General features: G+C 45.6%; 1 protein-coding gene across 2 annotated transcripts in view; it reads left to right on the top strand.

Annotated features, from left to right (window-relative positions):
• LOC147673020 (RNA-binding protein 3-like) overlaps window positions 1–19,627 on the top strand; it is a 51,060-nt gene that overhangs the window by 9,328 nt on the left and 22,105 nt on the right. The window lies entirely within an intron of this gene.

Raw genomic sequence — 19,627 nt, 5'->3', positions numbered from 1 at the left:
TAAGAGCAGCAATCAATACAGCCGCTAGACTCATCACAGGCACTAGAAGAAACTGCCACATTTCCCCCGACCTTCGTGCCCTCAACTGGTTACCGTTTGAGGCCAGAATCCATCTGAAATTCGCGGAGAAACTAGTACTATCGGGTGGTAGCAGAACAACTAGGAGTTCTGATAATCTTCTACTTAAACCACAATGTTTCTCTAAGAAAAAAACCTACAACCGTACCTTCTCAGGAATGGCCCCCAGGATTTGGAATGCCGTACCCACAGAAACAAGACTGATTCCGTCCGCTGCTTTCTTAAAAAAAGAAGTGAAAGCGATCCTCTTATTTATTTATTTATTTATTTGTGGATTTATTGAGCGCATACGAATCGTCCCCAAGGGGATCTCTCGGCGCTATACAAGGAGAAGGATGGTGAGGATATATATTTAAAAGAGCCATGTCTTCAACTGTCTCTTAAAGTTGGTTAAGTCACCACAGGACCTGAGATTTTGTGGAAGCATATTCCAATGGCTGGTTTAAAAATAGGAAAAGGCTCGACAGCCATTACGTGCCTTCCGTATTTTCTGGATGCACAGAAAATTGGAATTGCTGGATCTCAGTTGTCGGGCCGGCTGATACCACCTGAGTTTATTCCTAAGGTAGGCCGGGCCATTTCCCTGTAGTGATCTGAAAACTACACAGAGCATCTTAAAGATAGCTCTTTTCCTCACCAGGAGCCAGTGTAACTGATACAGCAACGGGGCTGATGGTGTCCTTGCCGGTTTGCTAAGGGCAAGGCAGGCCGCCGTATTCTGCACCACCTGGAGTCGAGACAAAAGATCTTCCCTTGCTCCGACCAGCAGCGCGTTTCCACAGTCCAGCCGACTCACCAGGAGTGACTGTATAAGGGTCTTCCTCGCTGACAGAGGGATCCACGGAAAGACCTTCTTAAGCATCCTCATGGTGCCGAAACAGGCACCTGAGACTGTCTTGACCTGTTCCTCCATGGATAGCTTATTGTCTATCTTGATGCCCAAGTTCTTCGCACTGTTCCTGGGTGCAGGGTCATCGCGCAACTCAGTGGGCCACCACTCTGGGGACCAAATGGTCTCAGCCTTCCCAAACAGCAAGATTTCAGTTTTTGAGGAGTTAAGCTGTAAAAAAATTCCTCCTCATCCAAGAGGCAATGCTAGCCATGCAGCTTCTGAACCTCAATAGGGTGGATATAATATCCTCCCCAATGGGGACGATTAGCTGCGTGTCGTCCGCATATGAGATGGTTTGAAAGCCATGGCCCCTGATGATATCGGCCAATGGGGTTACGTACACATTAAACCGGGTCGGACTAAGCACAGATCCCTGTGGTACGCCTTTATCTACGCTGGCGGTTTGTGATACGAACATATCTAGCTGAATGCTCTGGGTACGGCTGGAGAGAAAGCTTTGAATCCATTTAAGGGCCCTTCCCTGCACCCCAATCCCCCTCAGTCTGCCTAGCAGCGTCTTGTGTGAGATGGTATCAAACGCTGCTGACAAGTCGAGGAGGACTAGGATTACTGGGGTCCCGCTATCTAGAGTCATCCTTATGGTATCCGTCACCTCCAACAGTACAGCCTCCGTGCCATGGGAGGCACAAAATCCAGACTGAGAGGGGTCCAATAGGTTGTACTGTTCCAAATAATTAGATAGCTGTTGGTTCACCAGAGTTTCCAAGACCTTCGAGCAGCAGGGGAGAAGAGAAATTGGCCTATAATTCTGTAAGGTGTTTGGGTCTGCCTCCACCTTTTTTAGGAGTGGCTTTACCCGCGCACTCTTCCAATCATTTGGAAAAATCGCCTTCTCCAGTGAGATATTATATATCTTGACAAGAGCATCTGCCAAGACCGTACTAAGAGTTGCCATAACAGCTGGGGGCGCCGGGTCCAGTGGTGAGCCAGATTTTACACGGCTTAATAGCTAGATTCACCCGAACTTTCTTATATATATACTTTTTGATATGTGCTAGTTGTTAACTTGTACCAGGAATGTATTTGCTTAAGTAGTTTTACTCGTATTTATTTGTCAAATCACCTTTATGTTCCTTGGAAAGCGCTCTGATACCCGCAAGGGTCTTGTTCGCGCTATACAAAGCTGTCAAAATAAATAAAAATAAACTTAGTGTAAAGCATTTATTAGTACCAAACAATGAAATAAGAAAGCCACACTACATGAATGAAACACGACCCCAAGTTATAAAATAGATTATATTTTTATACATTTTTAGAGTCCTTGATGAGCCAAATTCATTGCAGCATTCCGGTGATGCAGATATTTATAGGCTTTATCACTTTTAATTTCAACCCCAAACAAGCATTTGTCAACAAATATTTTGGAAACTTTTAAAAAGTTTGTAAAAGTTAGTTCGGCTACTCCGACTACGGCTTGGGTGACCAAATCCGACAGGATGAAGGTCTGTTAGGCCAATGGGGTAGATTTGGACAACCACCAGAGCGTTTTCCAGTCCAGTTCCAAACTTTTTAGCACAAACGCTATTTAGTGCTCCTGATGCTAGGGGTACTAGATGAAAAGATGCTCTATTTGCTATGCTGTCGATTTTTCTGTGCACAGGTGATGTGGGGCAACTTTGTCCACAGAGGTCTGGGGTCCCACAAACTCCTCTTCAAGACAGTGGAAGGCCAGCTGTGGCTGGGCTACTGGTCTCCAAGCACAGAAGTTAAAGAAGAATCAGAGGCTAGTGTCCCTTTTGGGTGACCAATCCAGACTTTGTCAACTATCCCAGGCCTGGCCGACTCAGGTGCAACTTGTGCCCTTCAAGGATCGGTCTCTTGGAGTGGCCAGCGGCAATCATCGGTGAGTTTGTGGATTTGGCAACCAACTTATCGGTTTGGGTTTCTTCGTTCTTTTGTCTCTAGAACTGGTTCTAGGGGATCAGCCAACTGATCCTTGGAGCTACTTGTTTGGTCTGGGGCTGGGCATGACTTTACCCCATGCCAGTAGCCACAGACACAGTCCCAATTTCGCTAGTCCTAAAGTGCAGTAGGTGCAGTCCAACAGATGGTGCAGCCTCTTTCTGCAGTCCAGGGGCAGCACAGCAGTCCTTCAGTCCGGGTTACAATGCCAATGTGATCTGAGGGTCAGGGGTGCCATATTTATCCCAGGAAAGTGCCCCAAGGGGCTACTCATTCACTAGCCAACGGGCTACCAGATCCCCTCCCTTCTGGTGACAACTTTCCAGCAATTTGTGCCACCTAACAATCCCAGAGTACACTATTCTGCCCACTCCCAAGATGTCTGCACACTTCCTCTGCTGTTAGGAGCTTGGTAGCCCACCCTAGAGGCTAGGCTATCTGTGGGCTACACTCCCACTGGAAAACCGGTTTTGGCACTGGTCTTCCCTCTCTGGTCCTGTTCCCAGCTTGTCTGCCTAAACAAAGGGCAGCCACTCAGGAGTGTTAAAGCCATTTGTCCACTAAAGGAAATTCGCCTTTCAAGCTCGCCTTTTGGGCTAACACCCCAAGGAACTTCCCTCAAAGGGGAGGAGACACCTCATCTTGCAGCTTGCTTCTGTTGTTTTCAGGACTGGGAGTTGTTTACACCACTCCCCAGGCGAGCAGAATGCTGTCTGTAAGGCTACTGGACCAACTAGGTCAGAGTGGCAACTTTCTAAAAGTTGATTTACTTTAATAGTGACATTATGTAAATCCAGTATTTGTAAAGCGCACAGCTACCCGTAGGCATCTCGGCGCTGGGGGCCGTCAGGAAGATTAAGCGAGCTATTGCCCAGAGTCACATGGTGCTGGGCTGACCCCTGCCGCCGGTGCGGGGGATCGAACCGTGATCCCCAGCATCCGGCATCAGTCGCCTTGGCCGCTGCGCCACACCGCTTCCCATTAACCCCTTCGATGCTATTGACGGAACTGTTCCGTCATGAGCGTCAGTTGGCCTGTGCTCATGACGGAACCGGTCCGTCATGAGCCCGTTGGCTCATTAGAACGTTCAGCACAGCGCAGGAATCTGCGCCGCGCTGATGAGGTTAAATTCAACCTGAGCATCAGGATGGGTCTAATGGTGCAAATAATTTGCTAACTAAAGTTAGGTATTCCAATTCAGATGTAGCCAGGCCGGGGTGCCAGCCCGTAACCCTGTATTACCCGATTAGGCTACTAACTTTTCCACAACAAAACGACAACTTGAAGGGGTTTGCTGCAAGGCCATAAATAGCCATACATGTCCCACTTAACATACAGCTCGCTGCCTTGGGGGCCTGTAGGCCGTCTTTAGGGGAGACCTACATATATTGTTAAGGGAAGTGGTGTCATTGCCATTGGTTTGTATGGAAAAGTCGAACTGGCAGTGTAAACACTTCCCTTCCAGTCTACCGGGGCAGGCTGGGAGCCATTGTTTACTTTTTCACACAAAGGGTTGCACAATCAGTGTTGCAGCCTTGGGTGGACACTCTGCCTTACATGCCCTTGGTACTCTGGGTACCATATACTAGGGCACAGCTTTCCAAACTGTTCATATTGGTGACACACCCTTTTATGAAAACATTTTCAGGGACAAGGTAACGCGAGGAAGCGCAGCGAGTGAGCCCGAACCACCTATGGTGGGTTCGGGCCACACACACACACATCCAACCCCACACACACCACCCCACAGACACACCACCCCATCACACACACGACCCCCCCACACATAACCCAACACATACCCCCCACACACACACATCCCACACACTCCACCCCCCCACACACACCCCACACACACACCCCACACACAGAGACTTGAGGGGCACTGTTAAAGGGTAATAGTGAGGGAATCAGTGGCGGAGGTGGTCTTTCCCTCCATCTGTCTCCCTCTATCTGTCCCCCTCCGACTGTCTCCCTGCCTCCCTCCCTCTGTCTCACTCCTTCTCTGTCTCACTCCCTCTCTGTCTCCCTCCCTCTCTGTCTCACTCCCTCTCTGTCTCCCTCCCTCTCTGTCTCCCTCCCTCTCTGTCTCACTCCCTCTCTGTCTCACTCCCTCTCTGTCTCACTCTCTCTCTGTCTCCCTCCCTCTGTCTCACTCCCTCTCCCTCCGACTGTCTCCCTCCATCTGTCCCCCTCCGACTGTCTCCCTCCCTCCCTCCCTCCCTCTGTCTCAGTCCTTCTCTGTCTCCCTCCCTCTCTGTCTCCCTCCGTCTCCCTCCCTCTGTCTCCCTCCCTCTGTCTCCCTCCCTCTGTGTCTCACTCCCTCTGTGTCTCATTCCCTCTCTGTCTCATTCCCTCTCTGTCTCCCTCCCTCTCTGTCTCACTCCCTCTCTGTCTCACTCCCTCTCTGTCTCCCTCCCTCTCTGTCTCCCTCCCTCTCTGTCTCACTCCCTCTCTGTCTCACTCCCTCTCCCTCTGACTGTCTCCCTCCGTCTCACTCTCTCTCCCTCCGTCTCCCTCTGTTTCACTCTCTGTCTCCCTCCCTCTCTCTCACTCCCTCTCCTTCTGACTGTCTCCCTCCGTCTCACTCCCTCTCTCTCACTCCCTCTCCCTCTGACTGTCTCCCTCCGTCTCACTCTCTCTCTCCCTCCGTCTCCTTCTGTCTTTCACTCTCTGTCTCCCTCCCAGTCTGTCTCACTCCCTCTCCCTCCGACTGTCTCCCTCTCTGTCTCACTCCCTCTCCCTCTCCCTCTGTTTCACTCTCTCTGTTTCACTCTGTCTCTCTCCCTGTCTGTCTCCCTCTGTCCCACTCTCTCTCTCTGTCTTCCTCCCTCTCTGTCTCACTCCCTCCCTCTGTCTCACTCCCTCCCTCTCTGTCTCACTCCCTCCCTCTCCCCGACCAACATATTCTGTGGGTTCCATACGGGTCTGTGACAAAGAGGAAAAAATTTTGCTTTCATTCTTAAATCGTTTTCATATTTTCCAGTATTGGTGGTGCCCAGGTGCGCAGCGCCCCTCCCCACTCCCTCCCCCACACTCCCCCATGCCCATGGCTCACACGGGCATTCTCCATTGAACCTAATTGTTTGTTTTTGTTTTCGTATGGTTACGAGCCGCAGCGTGCAGAATGATGTAAATGTGAAAGCTTCTATAGGGCTTCTTGGCAGCTTTTCTTTCCAATGCACCGCGATCCCAGGCCAACCCTCTGGACCCAATAACCCACCGTATTCACCCATTGAAGGGCCCTTTGCCAAATGGACTATCCACAAATGAATTCCTCCCCCCGCACCCCTCCGTCTTGTGTGTCGGCCCGGGCTGAGACAGCTTCTGGGGGCACACACACACAGCCGCACCCGAGCACTTCACAGATCTTTAAAAGACCATTTAATGTGCTAATAAGGCTTTGTTGTTATTCATATTAGAGTCCCTGTAGCGCCACTCTGCCTGTTGCTGGGAGGCCCGCAGGGGTGATCTAAACAGCATACTAAAACCGGGACATTTGGATGTTTTACCCGGACGCTGTTGTAAAATCCAGACATTTCTCTACTTCAGACCCCATACCCCCCCACCCTCCCATCCCCCTGTCGTGTGAGGTAGCCCGGGACCGCTCATAGCCGCACCGAGCACTTCACAGGTCTTTAAAGACCATGTGCATGTTAATAGGGCTTTGTTGTTGCTTCGCCCCTTCTAAGAGCCCCTGCAGCTCGACTCTGCCGATGCGACACACCTACATATGGGTCGCGACACACTTATGTGTCCCGCCACATAGTTTGGAAAGCTGTGTACTAGGGCTGATAAGTAAGTTAACTTATGCCAATTTTACTCAGTTTTTTTAACTCAGTTTATGCCAATTGGGGATAGCCAATTTGACATACACTCTGTAAGGGGTTAGAACACTGGCACTGAGCTCTGGTTAGCAGGCCTCCGTCCACTCTTGAGTTGAAAAACCACCAGCATCAGTCCAAAAATGTGGGGGTGAATTTATAAAAAGAGGTATTTCCTTACAGTTTTCTTACATGTTTTATCGTAAATATAATTTTATTATCATGCATGTTTGTCACATACAGATGTTTTTCCCTTGACCAACCACCTCATAAAGATGTGTTAACTAAGACACTCCACTAGCTTATGCATACTTTCTTTGAAATGTGAGTGAGTTTGTGAGTGAGTGAGTGAGTGAATGGGGATTTGTAGTGCGCAACTTTGCCCGAAGGCGTCAAGGCGCAGATGATGGAAAATAGCCAGGTACATATATAGGAAGTATAGGAGCCTAAGAGTAGGCTTCAGTGAAGAGCAAGGTTTTAAGGCCTTTTCGGAAAAGGACAAGAGATTCTTGGTTCCTGAGATCCAAGGGGAGCTCGTTCCAAAGTCTAGGAGCGAGGGAGGAAAACGCCTTACCTCCCCATTTCGCTTTAGCAACTCGAGGGACGGTTAGCAAATTCTGGCTGGCAGAGCGCAAGGCCCTACCAGGGGCGTAGGTTGACACTAGGGACCTGATGCCCTCAGCACCAGCACCCTGAAGAGCTGTACATGTAACTAATCATGTATATTTTGCAACAATTTGTCTGACAGATATAATGCAACATCTTAACATTCCGATCATGAACACTAAATCCATACAACCCCTCGGCTGCCCTTAGGACACTTATAAAAGTGATGAAAATGTGTCTCCCAAGATGTCCTTACGGCATGTGCCATATGTCATGGGTTATTTTACCTTCATCCCCATCCCAGTCCCAAAACCCAGTGGGAAACAATCCCCTTTTGCTGCCAGGGGTTTGCTGGTGCATCTTCTCTTTTAGGCCCAGACAAACTTCTAAGGAAGCAGCCCAGTGCTAACTTCTGCGCGGCCTTACTATGTGACTTTTTTAGGTCGAGCTGGAGAAAAGCAATGCGAAGCATTGCGTCCAGCTCGACAACTAATGTCGCCCGTCTCCTGGGAATATGAGACAGGGGTCGGGCACGCGCGGCGATTGGTGTCTGTGGACGCGCACGTCTAGGCCGGCGCCTTGCTCATCTCCTGCCTCAGAATCCCTGAGGTGCGCAAACACACACACACAGCCACACTCACGCATGCATGCAGGCACACACACACTCACACAGACACGCGCACACATCCCATCCCCCCCCCCCCACTTACTGGGCTCTTTCTGCGTGTCCCTCTCAGTCTCGTTTCTCCTTTATTTCGGCAGCTTCTGCTCCACGGCTCCAAGAAGGGATCCCCGGGGCCGGACCACGGGACGCAGCTCCTTCTTCCTTGAATTCAGCGCCAGGGCTATTTCCTAGGAAAACGTCTGTTCCTTGCTCTAATCTAATTGGCGATCAGTGCCTACTAAGAGCCCATCCTGTGCTGACGTCGCTCTGAGCACGCGCTTGTGAGTAGCGTCTCGGGCAGGCGTGCTCTTGGTTATGTTTACGGACGTGTTGGTGAGAGGTGTCTCATGCTCCAAGCCTGCACAATAGAATGACAGAGGGAACATTGCTTACACTTGTTTTTTAGTAGTTTGTTGAAATTTTAGTGGCGTTTAATATTGCACGGTACAGTGTTTCCCTGTGATTTCTTTTATGTTAGGGGTTCTTTGGGCGTAGTTAATTGTCCCCTTTGCAGCATCTTGTTTCTTATTTGTATTCCGGAAAGAATGTCAATCATCTGTCTAAGAATTTTGCTTTTGCTTCTTGTCTCACTGGCTTTCGCTCGAGAGCTAAATAATATTGGTTTACTTTAGACCTGAGGCTTAATGCTTTCTTGTTTCCTAAACCTTTTTTAAACAAATGTTCGTGACTGTGCAGAAGTCTCTTAAAGGCGGGAATATTCCATAGGTTGTTTGTGCAGACAGGCCCCTCCTCCGCCCGAGAAAGAATTGAAAGTATGCCGACCTGACACGTCATGGGGATTGTGGGTAAAAGCAGGCCGGTTAGTTCTCTTTTTGTCTGGAAAAGCAGGTTTTTTGTGATTGTGTGATCTTCGGCAGCGCAGTGATGTTCCTTTGCCTGTGAAGCTGCAGCAGGTCAGGGGAAAGCTGCGTCCGAGGTAGGAGCGAGGCATCGCCGCAGAAGAGTATTCAGGCCGGCTGCTGGGCACTGAGCAGTGAAACACCCAGGAGCAGCAACCCCCCCCCCCCCCTCCCCTTCACACCTCCGGAGTCCGGTTCGTTTCATTCTTGTCTCATTTCTGTGCCTCTCCCCTTGCTCAGCGCTCAGTCTTTTTCTGCTCATCCTCCCTCTCTCAGTTTATTCAGTAGAGCTTCACTGGCGCGTGACTTGTTGTTATTTTTTTTTTTTTATTTTTTTTTTTTTTATTTTTTTTTTTAATTTTTGTCCTCATTAGCCATAAAGTCGATCCAACTATGCTCTTAACCTCTCAGACACGAGGACCGTCCCCCCCATAGCACCAAGGAGCCCAATGCTGAGCTCCAGGTGCCCAGAGAGCCGGCCCCTATGCTTCCAGCAGAGCTTGAATAGACGTACTCCCTTCAGACCAGTTCGGCCAGTTGTCCAGTTGCTGTATGATACCACTCTTTTGGACAGAGAGATTTTAGGCCTAATCATCGGACCCGGGGAAAAAAAAAAAAGAAAAAAAAAAAAAAAAAAACCCGGGTAGGCTAACTATCCCTCCTCCAATCGATCAAAAGGTGCCAAAATGTAAGAGATCGAGGGCTGCATGTTCTCATTAAGTCCAGCTTTGAAGTTGCGTATAATGAAGACAGCCACTCTGCATGTGTTGGGGGATTTATGTTAATCCAGTTTTTACAGATCTCTCTTCTAGCCAATAAGATGGCATAAAACAGAAAATCTCTCTCTGATCCCTTGATGTTATAATTTAATCCGAAGATGACCAAAGACCATGACCACGGGATAGTGACACTAAGAATAGATTCGAGTGTTGTTCTAACTTCATGCCAAAAGGTGGCAATACTCGGACACTCACAAAACATATGCAGGTCTGACGCTGCTGGTAAGGAACATTTACTACAGCACTTCCCTGTTTGGAATTTCGACAACCGTTTAGGAGAGTAATATGCTCTATGAAGTGTGAAGAAATGATTGCGCCTCAGCCATGCTGGCTTGACGATTTTATAGAGGAGGATAAAAGATTCCTCCCAAATATTTCCCCTATCTGGTTCTCCCTCCGCACCCCAAAGTTTTTCCGGGAGGTTAAAGTCTCGCTCTCCATCCTCTATAATATGCCAATAGAAGAGTGCAACTTCTTTTTTCCCCGCCGGTCTTTCCACTAGGATATTCTCTAGAGGACTCTCCTGTCCCATCATTCCTTTCTTCTTAATTTGAGTCCGAATCCAACTTCCTATTTGTAGATATACTATCCAGGAGAGGGGTGATGTTACTTTAAGCTTGAAGATATCCCAGCCCAAGATTGTTCCTTCCGTCAGCAGATCCCCCCACTTTGTGATCCCTGCGTCCAGCAGGATTCTTTTAACTGTGTTGGCTTCCTGTGGTGCTAGTCCAGGTAGGTCCCAAATTGGGGCATATTCGGATAAATGTCCTATCCCGATCTTAAATTTTATTTGGGACCATTCTTTTAAGCTACTCAATAGTGTCTTTAATCTTTTTTTTTTGAAAAACTTCTGGTGGCCGAACTTGAAGAGAAAACCATTCACTGGAAGGTCCGAACCCAATAACATTGCCTTGTACATAAGCCCATTTGCATTTTCCCAGGGGAGCTTAAGTAACATCCTAGAGTGGGTCAGATGAAATGCCCAGGCATAATATTCCAGGTCTGGCAAAGCGAGTCCCCCTTTTTCTCTTCTCCTTCTCAGCTTTTTCCAAGCTAATCTGCTGGATTTATATCCCCAAATGAATGAGTTAATGTTTTGCTGGCATTTTGCAAGCTGCTTGGTGTCAAAAATTAGTGGAATGGAATTAAAAATAAAAGTGAATTTCGGGAGAATACTCATTTTTATCAGGCTAGTTCTCCCATAAATGTTAAGCTGGAGAAAAGACCAGGCTTTCATAAGAATTTGGGATTCTCGGGAAATACGGGCTAAGTTGTTTTGAGCCAAGTGATCTAGATCTTTAGTTATTGTGATGCCAAGGTACCTCATTGAGGATTTTGTCGGAAGTTGAAGATTGTGAATATTCCAGACCATAATTTCGGTTTTTCCTGCGTTGATTTCGTAACCAGAGAATTTCCCAAAATTTTCCGCTTTCTTTATAATGATGGGAAATGCCAATGTAGGATCAGTTGTGTATATGAGAATGTCATCGGCATAGAGGCCAATCTTCTTTTCCCAGCCCGAAAAATTAAAATGTGGGATGTTGGTATCCTCCCTAATGGATTGAGCAAACGGTTCTACATATAAATTAAAGAGAAGGGGGGACAGGGGGCAACCCTGTCTTGTTCCTCGGCTGATTTTAAAAGGAACTGTTCGTGTACCGTTTATTAGTAGAGATGCTCTGGGGTTGCTATATAGTAAGCCTATAGTCCTACAAAATTTGGGTCCCAAGTGAAATTTAGTCATTATTAAATTTAAGTATGCCCAATTTACCCTATCGAACGCTTTAGTAGCGTCGAGGGTCATGATGGCCAGGGGTAGGCCGAAAGTTGAGGCAATATCCGAGGCTCCCACCAAATCATAGGTTAAATCAGCCAGTTGCCGACCTCTGATAAACCCCTTTTGATCAGGGTGAATGATCGAACCAATCTCGCTTCCCAATCTCGCAGCCAAAATTGAAGTAAAAATCTTGTAGTCATTATTGAGAAGCGAGATTGGGCGGTATGATCCACATTCGGCTGGGTCCTTGCCGGTTTTTAATATTAGAGCTATATTGGCTTCCCCCCAGGAGCTTGGTGGTGTCTGCCCTCTGATCATTATGTCATTAAAAAGATTCGTAAGGACAGGGGTAAGGGTGGAATTGAGTATCCTATATAATTCCCCAGGGAGGCCATCTGGTCCCGCGGCTTTGCCCTGTGATAATTGCTTAATGGTGTTATAGACTTCTAATTCAGTGATCTCCTTATCTATATTCTCTGTTTGGGAACTTTCCAGTTCCGGGAGGATTATATTATTCAGCCATTCGTTCCTTTCATCTTCATTGACATTCAATTCCTCTGTGTATATGTTCTGGAAGAACTCCCTAAAAGCTTCTCCTATGGCCGTGGTTGTTGACCTACTATTAGCTTCCCCGGTGACCCTCACTTCTTTAATGCAATTTCTTGATTGGTCCGCTTCAATTTTCCAGGCCAACAGTTTTCCTGCAGATTCCCCATATTCGAAGTGGGCAAGTTTACTTGCCTGCCATCTTTTATTAATTCTCTCCTGCAATAGTGTGTCTAGCTTGGCTTTTAATTCGGCTTTCTCCTCTTGATTGTCTGAGGGGAGCTGTTCTAGTGATTCTAAAAGAATTAATTCTTGCTCAATATGTCTTATTCCTTCTTCATATTTCTTTCTCCTGTATGAGGCCCTCCCTGTAATGCACCCCCTGATGAAGGCCTTCCAAGCCTCCCATACTATAACCACGGAGGTAGAACCTAAATTTTGGTCTAGGAAGGAGACTGTTTCCTGCGTCAGATAATCTTTCTCCTCCTCCTCCAGTAGAATTGTACGGTCGAAAGACCAAGAATGGTGGGTAGATTTCTGATCTAATTTTACAGAGAAAAAGATGGCAGAGTGGTCTGACAAGTGTAGAGGGAGGTATGTTATACTTTTAACCAGGTCTTTGATAGATCGACTAAATAGAGCATAATCAATTCGTGATTTATGTCTGTATTTATAGTTGTGGTAAGAGACTCCCAAAACCTTGCCGGACCTTTGTCTCCATAGATCTATTAGGCCAAGGTTCGACATACATCTGAGCAATGTATCCCTCATATTACTATGAACGACCGCTCTAGAAGTGGGAGATTTATCTAGCTTTGGATCTAGGATAAGATTGAAATCTCCCACCCATATTATGGGATCAGAACAAGTAATCAAGTGGTTCTGCAGGATGTTTAAGTAAGAAGGGTCGTCCTGGTTAGGTCCGTAATAGCTGACGATGGTAACATCCTTCGAATGTAATTGAGCATTAACTATCAGCCACCTGCTGCTTGAATCTGTTTCCCAACTCGTGATCTGGGCCCTTGCTGCTTTTTTAAAAATGATGGCTATACCACGAATGCTAGTGTTGTGATCTGTAGTTATAAATATATCAACCCATTTGAGCTTCTTAAGTATGTCTGTGATCTCTTGTTTATTCAAGTGCGTTTCCTGGATCGCAATGATCTGCGCGGGTGAGTCCCGTAGGTACTGTAAAATTCTATTTCTTCTAGCCCTGACACGCAGACCATTTACGTTCCAGGATAAAAATTTGATGTCCGACATTAATATATAAGGGAGTTGCCCTCCCCTCTCCTCTGATACTTTTTTTTGCAAAGATGCCTGTTGTTAATTGTATCTCTTGCTATTTTGACCAAACAGCCGCTTTGGAACACTGATGGATCTATATTCTTTATGATTTTAAAATTCGGTTTATGAGGACTTTTATATTTTGCCTTCCCACCCCCCCCTCCCCTGGAAAACCCCCCCCAACTTACTCTGGCTTGATGTGTTGCCAGCTTGTCGTCTCTGACGTTTTCCTGCTCCATGCCCTATTATCTATCTTATTGGTCACTATGTTTAAGATGAAGGCAGTAATGACTCATAAAGCCCTATTTTAAGTCTTTTATAAGGTGATTATACTATTAAAGATACTCAGGTGGCCAAGGGTGATTTAGAGCTGTAGTATAGGAGCTAGAAGTAAGACCCAGTACGCTTTTACCCCCAAACTGTTGAGGATAAGTATGCTAGGGGTATAAGTTCTGTGTGAGATTCCATATTTAATAAACTTATATTTAATTTTCGCGCCCTTCTGTTCAGTTTTCTTATGTTTTTAATAACGAAACTATATAACGTCCCATAAGTATACACATACTTTTGTGTATTCCGTCTTTATTTACAAAAAAAAAAAAAAAAAATGTTTCCTTTTTTTTTTTGTATCTTCTTCCCTCTTTCTTTTCTTTTTTCTCTTACTTTCTTTTTTCCTTACTTTTCCCCTTCTTCCCTTTTTTTCTTCTTTTTTCCCCTTTTTTTCACCTTTTTTTTTCCTTTCCCCTTTCTTTCTTTTCTTTACCCCTTTCCTCATTTTTCCTTATTTCTTTTTTTTTTTCTTTTCTTTTTCCTTCCCCTTTTCCTTTTTCCCTTCCAAATCCCCTCCTTTTTATCCCTTTTTTTTTTTTTTTTCCTATTCTATTATTATTTTTTTTTTTTTTTTGACTTGTTGTTATTAACCTATTGATTTGCACGTTTTGCCAAAGCGTTGCAGGTCCCCAGGTATTGAATGCTGTATAGTGTCGCATACGAGTCTCTGAGGTTGGCACAGGTCTTTTCTGGATTTCTCTTCCGCCTCTCAGTGTAGACTGCAGGCTTGTTGTTCATCCTTCGGCCGGGTGAGGTTGGTGATTGTCTGGGAGAACGCCCCGTAATATTAGTTTGCTGTCTTGTGTCCGTTCCAGGGGCTGCCTGTGTCTCCCTTTTCAGCCTCAGGCTTGTGATCGCTGGTGTTGTGTTTGGTCACTAGATGTCTCTTCGCTATTGTTACATTTTGCAGGACGAGATTTCTGTTTCAGCGGGTCACATATCTCTTTTTGTCAGATTCAGATTCTTTGCTTCAGAGCTATCCCTGTTTGTTTTGTAAGTATGTATTCTCTTCATCTTTCTCCATCTTGGGTCCTCCTACTCTCTTCATCTCTCGCTTCCTCATGCGAGCCTCTCTTGCTGTATTTCTATCTGTATGTGTTTTTCTCTCCTCTGTCTTATTCCTCTATCTATCGATCTGTCGTTCTGTCGGTCTGTCTGTCGGTCTGTCTGCCTGTCTGTCTCACAAAACAGGCATCAATGTGATATGCGCCTGTGTATCACCATAATCGGTCGCAGTGGCCCCTCAAACGTCACCAGAGACCCCCCCCCCCCTCCCAATGGCAGTATAGAAACATATTGCGCAAGTTACTCATCATGTATTTTTTGTATTGCATGCTTACTTTGGTGCAATGAGCATGACACCATTGCATACTTTTCAATCATGTAAATGTTTATTTAAAGCAGTAAATAAAATACAGGCTTTAATTCTTTAGTTGTGCTAATAGTAAGAGAAAAGTATTTCATTATTTAGTTACAAACAAGGCTCCTCATAAAACATCTTTTGCTTCAAAAGCACATCCTGGCTATAGAAATCAGAGATTGCTGAAGCTGCTAGCAAGGCAGAGCTAGCAGTGGGCCCTGATTGCAGTTAGAAAGTTTAGGTTTTGTGAGTATAGCAGTGCGCACAGCACAAAATGGTTATGCTCAGACATTTTTTAAACTCCTTATGCAATGTAGAACGAACACTTGGCCCTGATTCTATTTGGAATGTTCAGGGTTTGCTTTTGCACAAAGAGCAATGGCTAAGCTCAGCGGTTTTAGGCTTTTCCTGCTGTAGTCTGCTAACAATGGGCCCTGTGTGCAGTTTGAATGTTTAGGTTTTGTTTTACAATTCATGAACAGGTTTCTAATTGAACAGTAGGCAATGCTGATGCGCCGCAAAGGCCGCCTCTAGGAAAACGCCTTTTATTGTATGTCACCCCTGTTTCTTCTGGACTGATGCTTCTGGTTGTTTAGGTCGAGCCTGGGCAGCTCATGCGCTGCTCTGCAAGGCATGCTGTATTCAGGTAGGGACTTGAAGCTCCGCCCACTCTCCGCCCATATTTTTCATTGACTTGTCATTGTCCACTGTAAACTGTGGCTGCTTATTGGTCAATAGGCTTAGTATTCCCTCCTTAGTGCTGCCTTGTCTCATTTCGTAACAACCCATGGTGACGCCCCGTGCTACGTGTGTTGTTACTCAGTAGGCTCTAATTACAGCCTCTGATCACTATTTTCTCAAATACCTTTGGACACGCTCTCTCCTAATGCTTTAAAAAAATGTTTTATAGCACAGGCACAAACGCATTTACAATGCAATAGGTCTTGTTTTAAATTGTAATTTACTTGGCAATTTGACCACTAGTACTGCTCTCCTTCCTCTCTTTTTACTGTGCTATAAGCCGTTCGGTCTTTGCATAAGCAAACACAGCATTTGCCATAACTTTAGGCGCTTCTCAAATAAGCCAAACAGTTAATAAGCAAATAGTCACACCCCCTTTACAGTCCGGATGATTTCATGCATTTAGCAAACAGGCAAACATTTTACAGTTTGAACATTAAACATGTGATGTTTATTAACTAGGAAACGTTTAGCTAGCTATCTATCTATCTATTTATCTATCTATCTATCGCCCTCCCTCTATCTATCTATCTATCGCCCTCACTCTATCTATCGCCCTCACTCTATCTCTCTATCTATCGCCCTCACTCTATCTCTCTATCTATCGCCCTCACTCTATCTATCGCCCTCATTCTATCTATCGCCCTCACTCTATCTCTCTATCTATCGCCCTCACTCTATCTATCGCCCTCACTCTATCTATCTATCTCTCTATCGCCCTCACTCTATCTATCACCCTCACTATCGTCCTCAATCTATCTATCGCCCTCCCTCTATCTATCTATCGCCCTCACTCTATCTATCTATCGTATCACCACAGCATCACTCAGCACCACCACAGCATCACTCAGGGGCACCCAAACTCCACTATGCGCTACCACACCATCACTGAATGCCACAGCATCACTCGTCGCCACCACAACATCACTCAGCGCCACCACAGCATCAAACTGTGCAACCTTTCAAATATGTACTCTCAATGTTTCAAGCTTTATTACAAATGTCACAAAAAGATGTTAATATTTCACTTCTGTTCTTGGATTTTCCTCACAATAAAATACAATGAACATAATCTTCACAAAAGTTATTTACAAAAGTTTAAGCTATTGCCATTATAAATTAAAATAACTTTTATTTAAGTATTGATTATTAAAAAAAAATAAAAACCATTGTTATTTGTAATATCGATACATCTAAGTCACCTAAATACAACACATATTGCATTACAAATGCTACAGGTGTTACATTTGCGAAAGTTAAAACTATTGGCATTGTAAATAACAAAGCTATTAATTTCGCTATTTTCAAAACCAACACGTAAATAAAAAATGTGTCATTTACAATACCAATAGCTCAAACCTTCCTAATGCGAGACCTATTGCATTGCAAATGTTTGTTTTGAAGGGTGACTTCACAAGCATATTGGAACAACCAAGATCGATTCCTTAGCCTGCTCAAGGCCCTTTCCTAGGGCCGGCCCAGTGAGTAGGACTAAGCAATAGACTGGGCAGATATTGTTTCCTCAAGTTGCTCTGAAGCAATGACCATCTGCACAGGCCAGTTTTCCTGGAGGTGGCGGAGCTGGAGGAGCAGCCTAGCTCTTCCTGCCTTCCCTCTCACTCCACCAATCCGACATTATCCTGGGGGTGCTGATTGCAAAGAGAGGGAGTAGGCCTATTCTTGGTACTTCCCCTTTCAGTACTCACTCGCTAGTTATTTTTGTTTCTCTTTGTGTGGACTGTTCCATCTTCTCACAGTGCTTCTCTGTAGGGTGCTGCTTCTGATTTTAAGAAGAAACCACCTATCAAAGCACAAGGGTAACTCTGAAATCAAAATGGGCCTTGGAGAAAATATGTATAGTCAAAACAACAGTGGTTCAAAAACATAAGAAATCAGTATAATAAAGTTTTAATAACATAATAGAAAAACCAAAAACATGAGTGCAAACAAACATATTTAAAACCATGTAAGTTCCCAGAAATCTATACTGAGAAGTAGACCAAATTCTAAATTCACAAGTGGGCCGTTTGTCTAGATTGTTCAAGAATGTCCCAATAAGAATAAACATTGAATTACAAAAATAATGAATACAAGTGAGGAGGGTGTGGGGGGACAGGGGATGGGTAACCAGGTTTTCGTCTGTAACCTTTTGGTTGGAGGCGAACCAACAAAAATAATCTACCATTAATTACATCGGTCAAACACTTCTGGTCACAGGGATGCATGTTTTTTGTTTGTTCAACAACCCAAGATATCCAGAACCAACATTCGAGCTGTGACTCTGCAACCCATGTATATCCAAGGTGAACAGCTGTAACATGATTGAGTTGCGAAGATGGATGCAGTTGGGGTTACTGTGCCATGTTGCTTAGGTTTGGAGGGTTTTACAGAAAACTCCAGAGGAACCTTTGAAGGTGACAGTCAAAATCAACACCCAGGGATGAGGAAACTCAGGCTGACCTCTAACTTCTAGCTAAGGACTAACTAGATAGCATCCAAATAAACCCCAACACGAGCCGTACTACCACCATTCCTTTTTTTGAAACCTAGAATATAGGAACCTGTGCCTGCTAAGACTCCAGTGCTAGTGGTTAAGGGCCTGCTTTTAAACAGGTCCAATGGGGTCAAGAGTCCCACCTAAGTAGGCCTGCACTGGCGTCTCCTGTCGCCAGTCCCCTGGCAGGTAAGCAACATGATCTGCCATGCAGGTTTCTTGCAGCATACTCTGTTGAAGACAGGATTACCCAAAGTGACCTGCCATCCCAAAATACAGACTGTGGCCTGTTTAATTACTTTGTGGAAACTGATTGATAGCAATTGAGGTACAGACCTTTATGCCTGAAACCCAGGCTGTGCAGGCTTCTTATTCGGTGTAGTCTACAGTCCGGGAGAACGCTCACTTTCCCCCGATTGCCACACAAGTGTGTGCCAATCGTTTTGACCACAAACAGATGGCCTCCCGCCTGTCTGTGTAGCATGAAGACGGTAGGTTTGAATGTTAGCATAGGCCTGAAGCTAGCTGTCTCCATCACTCCCACTGCATGTCCCAGTGCGGGTTCATCCTCCTCCCCCGTTCTTCACAGACAGTTGTTGCTAGATTGCTGATTGCTGGATTTAGATCCACAAAAACCCAATGGAACAGAGATGGCCTCTTTGTTTTCAGATACCGATCCAGCCAGTTAATACAGGCCAGCCAAGGCCCGAGAGAAGAAACAGCACAAAGAGCGTGGCCAGAAGTGTGGTTGCTGCCACTAACGTACAAATGGATGTGCTGCCTGCTCATCTCCTCCATCCTGCGTTGAGCTCTGTCAAAAGGATGAAGGCGCCGGAAAACAATCCTCTCATTGGCTGTGGCAAAGTCTCGAAGTGGTGCACATTCCCTGGTAGAAATATGGTACGACTGCTGGCTACTAAAGGCCCACCCCCCACGTCCCCCAAAAAGAATACATCACATCTTGAGAAATACTTTGCATCAAAGAGCTTGCAGGAGCATCTGGATCATAAGGATCAGGGAACAATGCTACATATTGTTGCACCGATTCCTTGTTACCCCTCAGTTTACACAACCACTGAATTGCAGTGCGGGAGGCACCATACACAGCATTCAGCATTTCATTTGCTTTTCCTCCATGCTGTTGATTCCTAATTTACCAATCAGTGATCAGAAGTGTTTAATACTGAAGAGCATTTTGATTCTTATCCAATCAGCCCATGTTCTCTAAGTGAGACCTCAACATAGAATGCCATGCTCCACCCCGCTGCCCGACATCATAGAACTTTCCTGCAGATATAAGAAGAGAACAACAATTTGCACATTGAGACTTCGTCTTGGACTGATGGAAGCAGCCAGCTCCAGTGTTAAAGGGTGGTCTTGAAACAAGCCATAGAAAATGTCAAACTCTCTGCAGACTCATGCTGGTGTGTGGTAGATGGAATGCAATTGCAAGACTGCTTCACAAG

Source organism: Lissotriton vulgaris, chromosome 12, assembly GCF_964263255.1.
Source record: "Lissotriton vulgaris chromosome 12, aLisVul1.2, whole genome shotgun sequence".
In the NCBI taxonomy this organism is placed as follows: domain Eukaryota; kingdom Metazoa; phylum Chordata; class Amphibia; order Caudata; family Salamandridae; genus Lissotriton; species Lissotriton vulgaris.
This window is presented reverse-complemented; position numbering and strand designations above follow the sequence as displayed.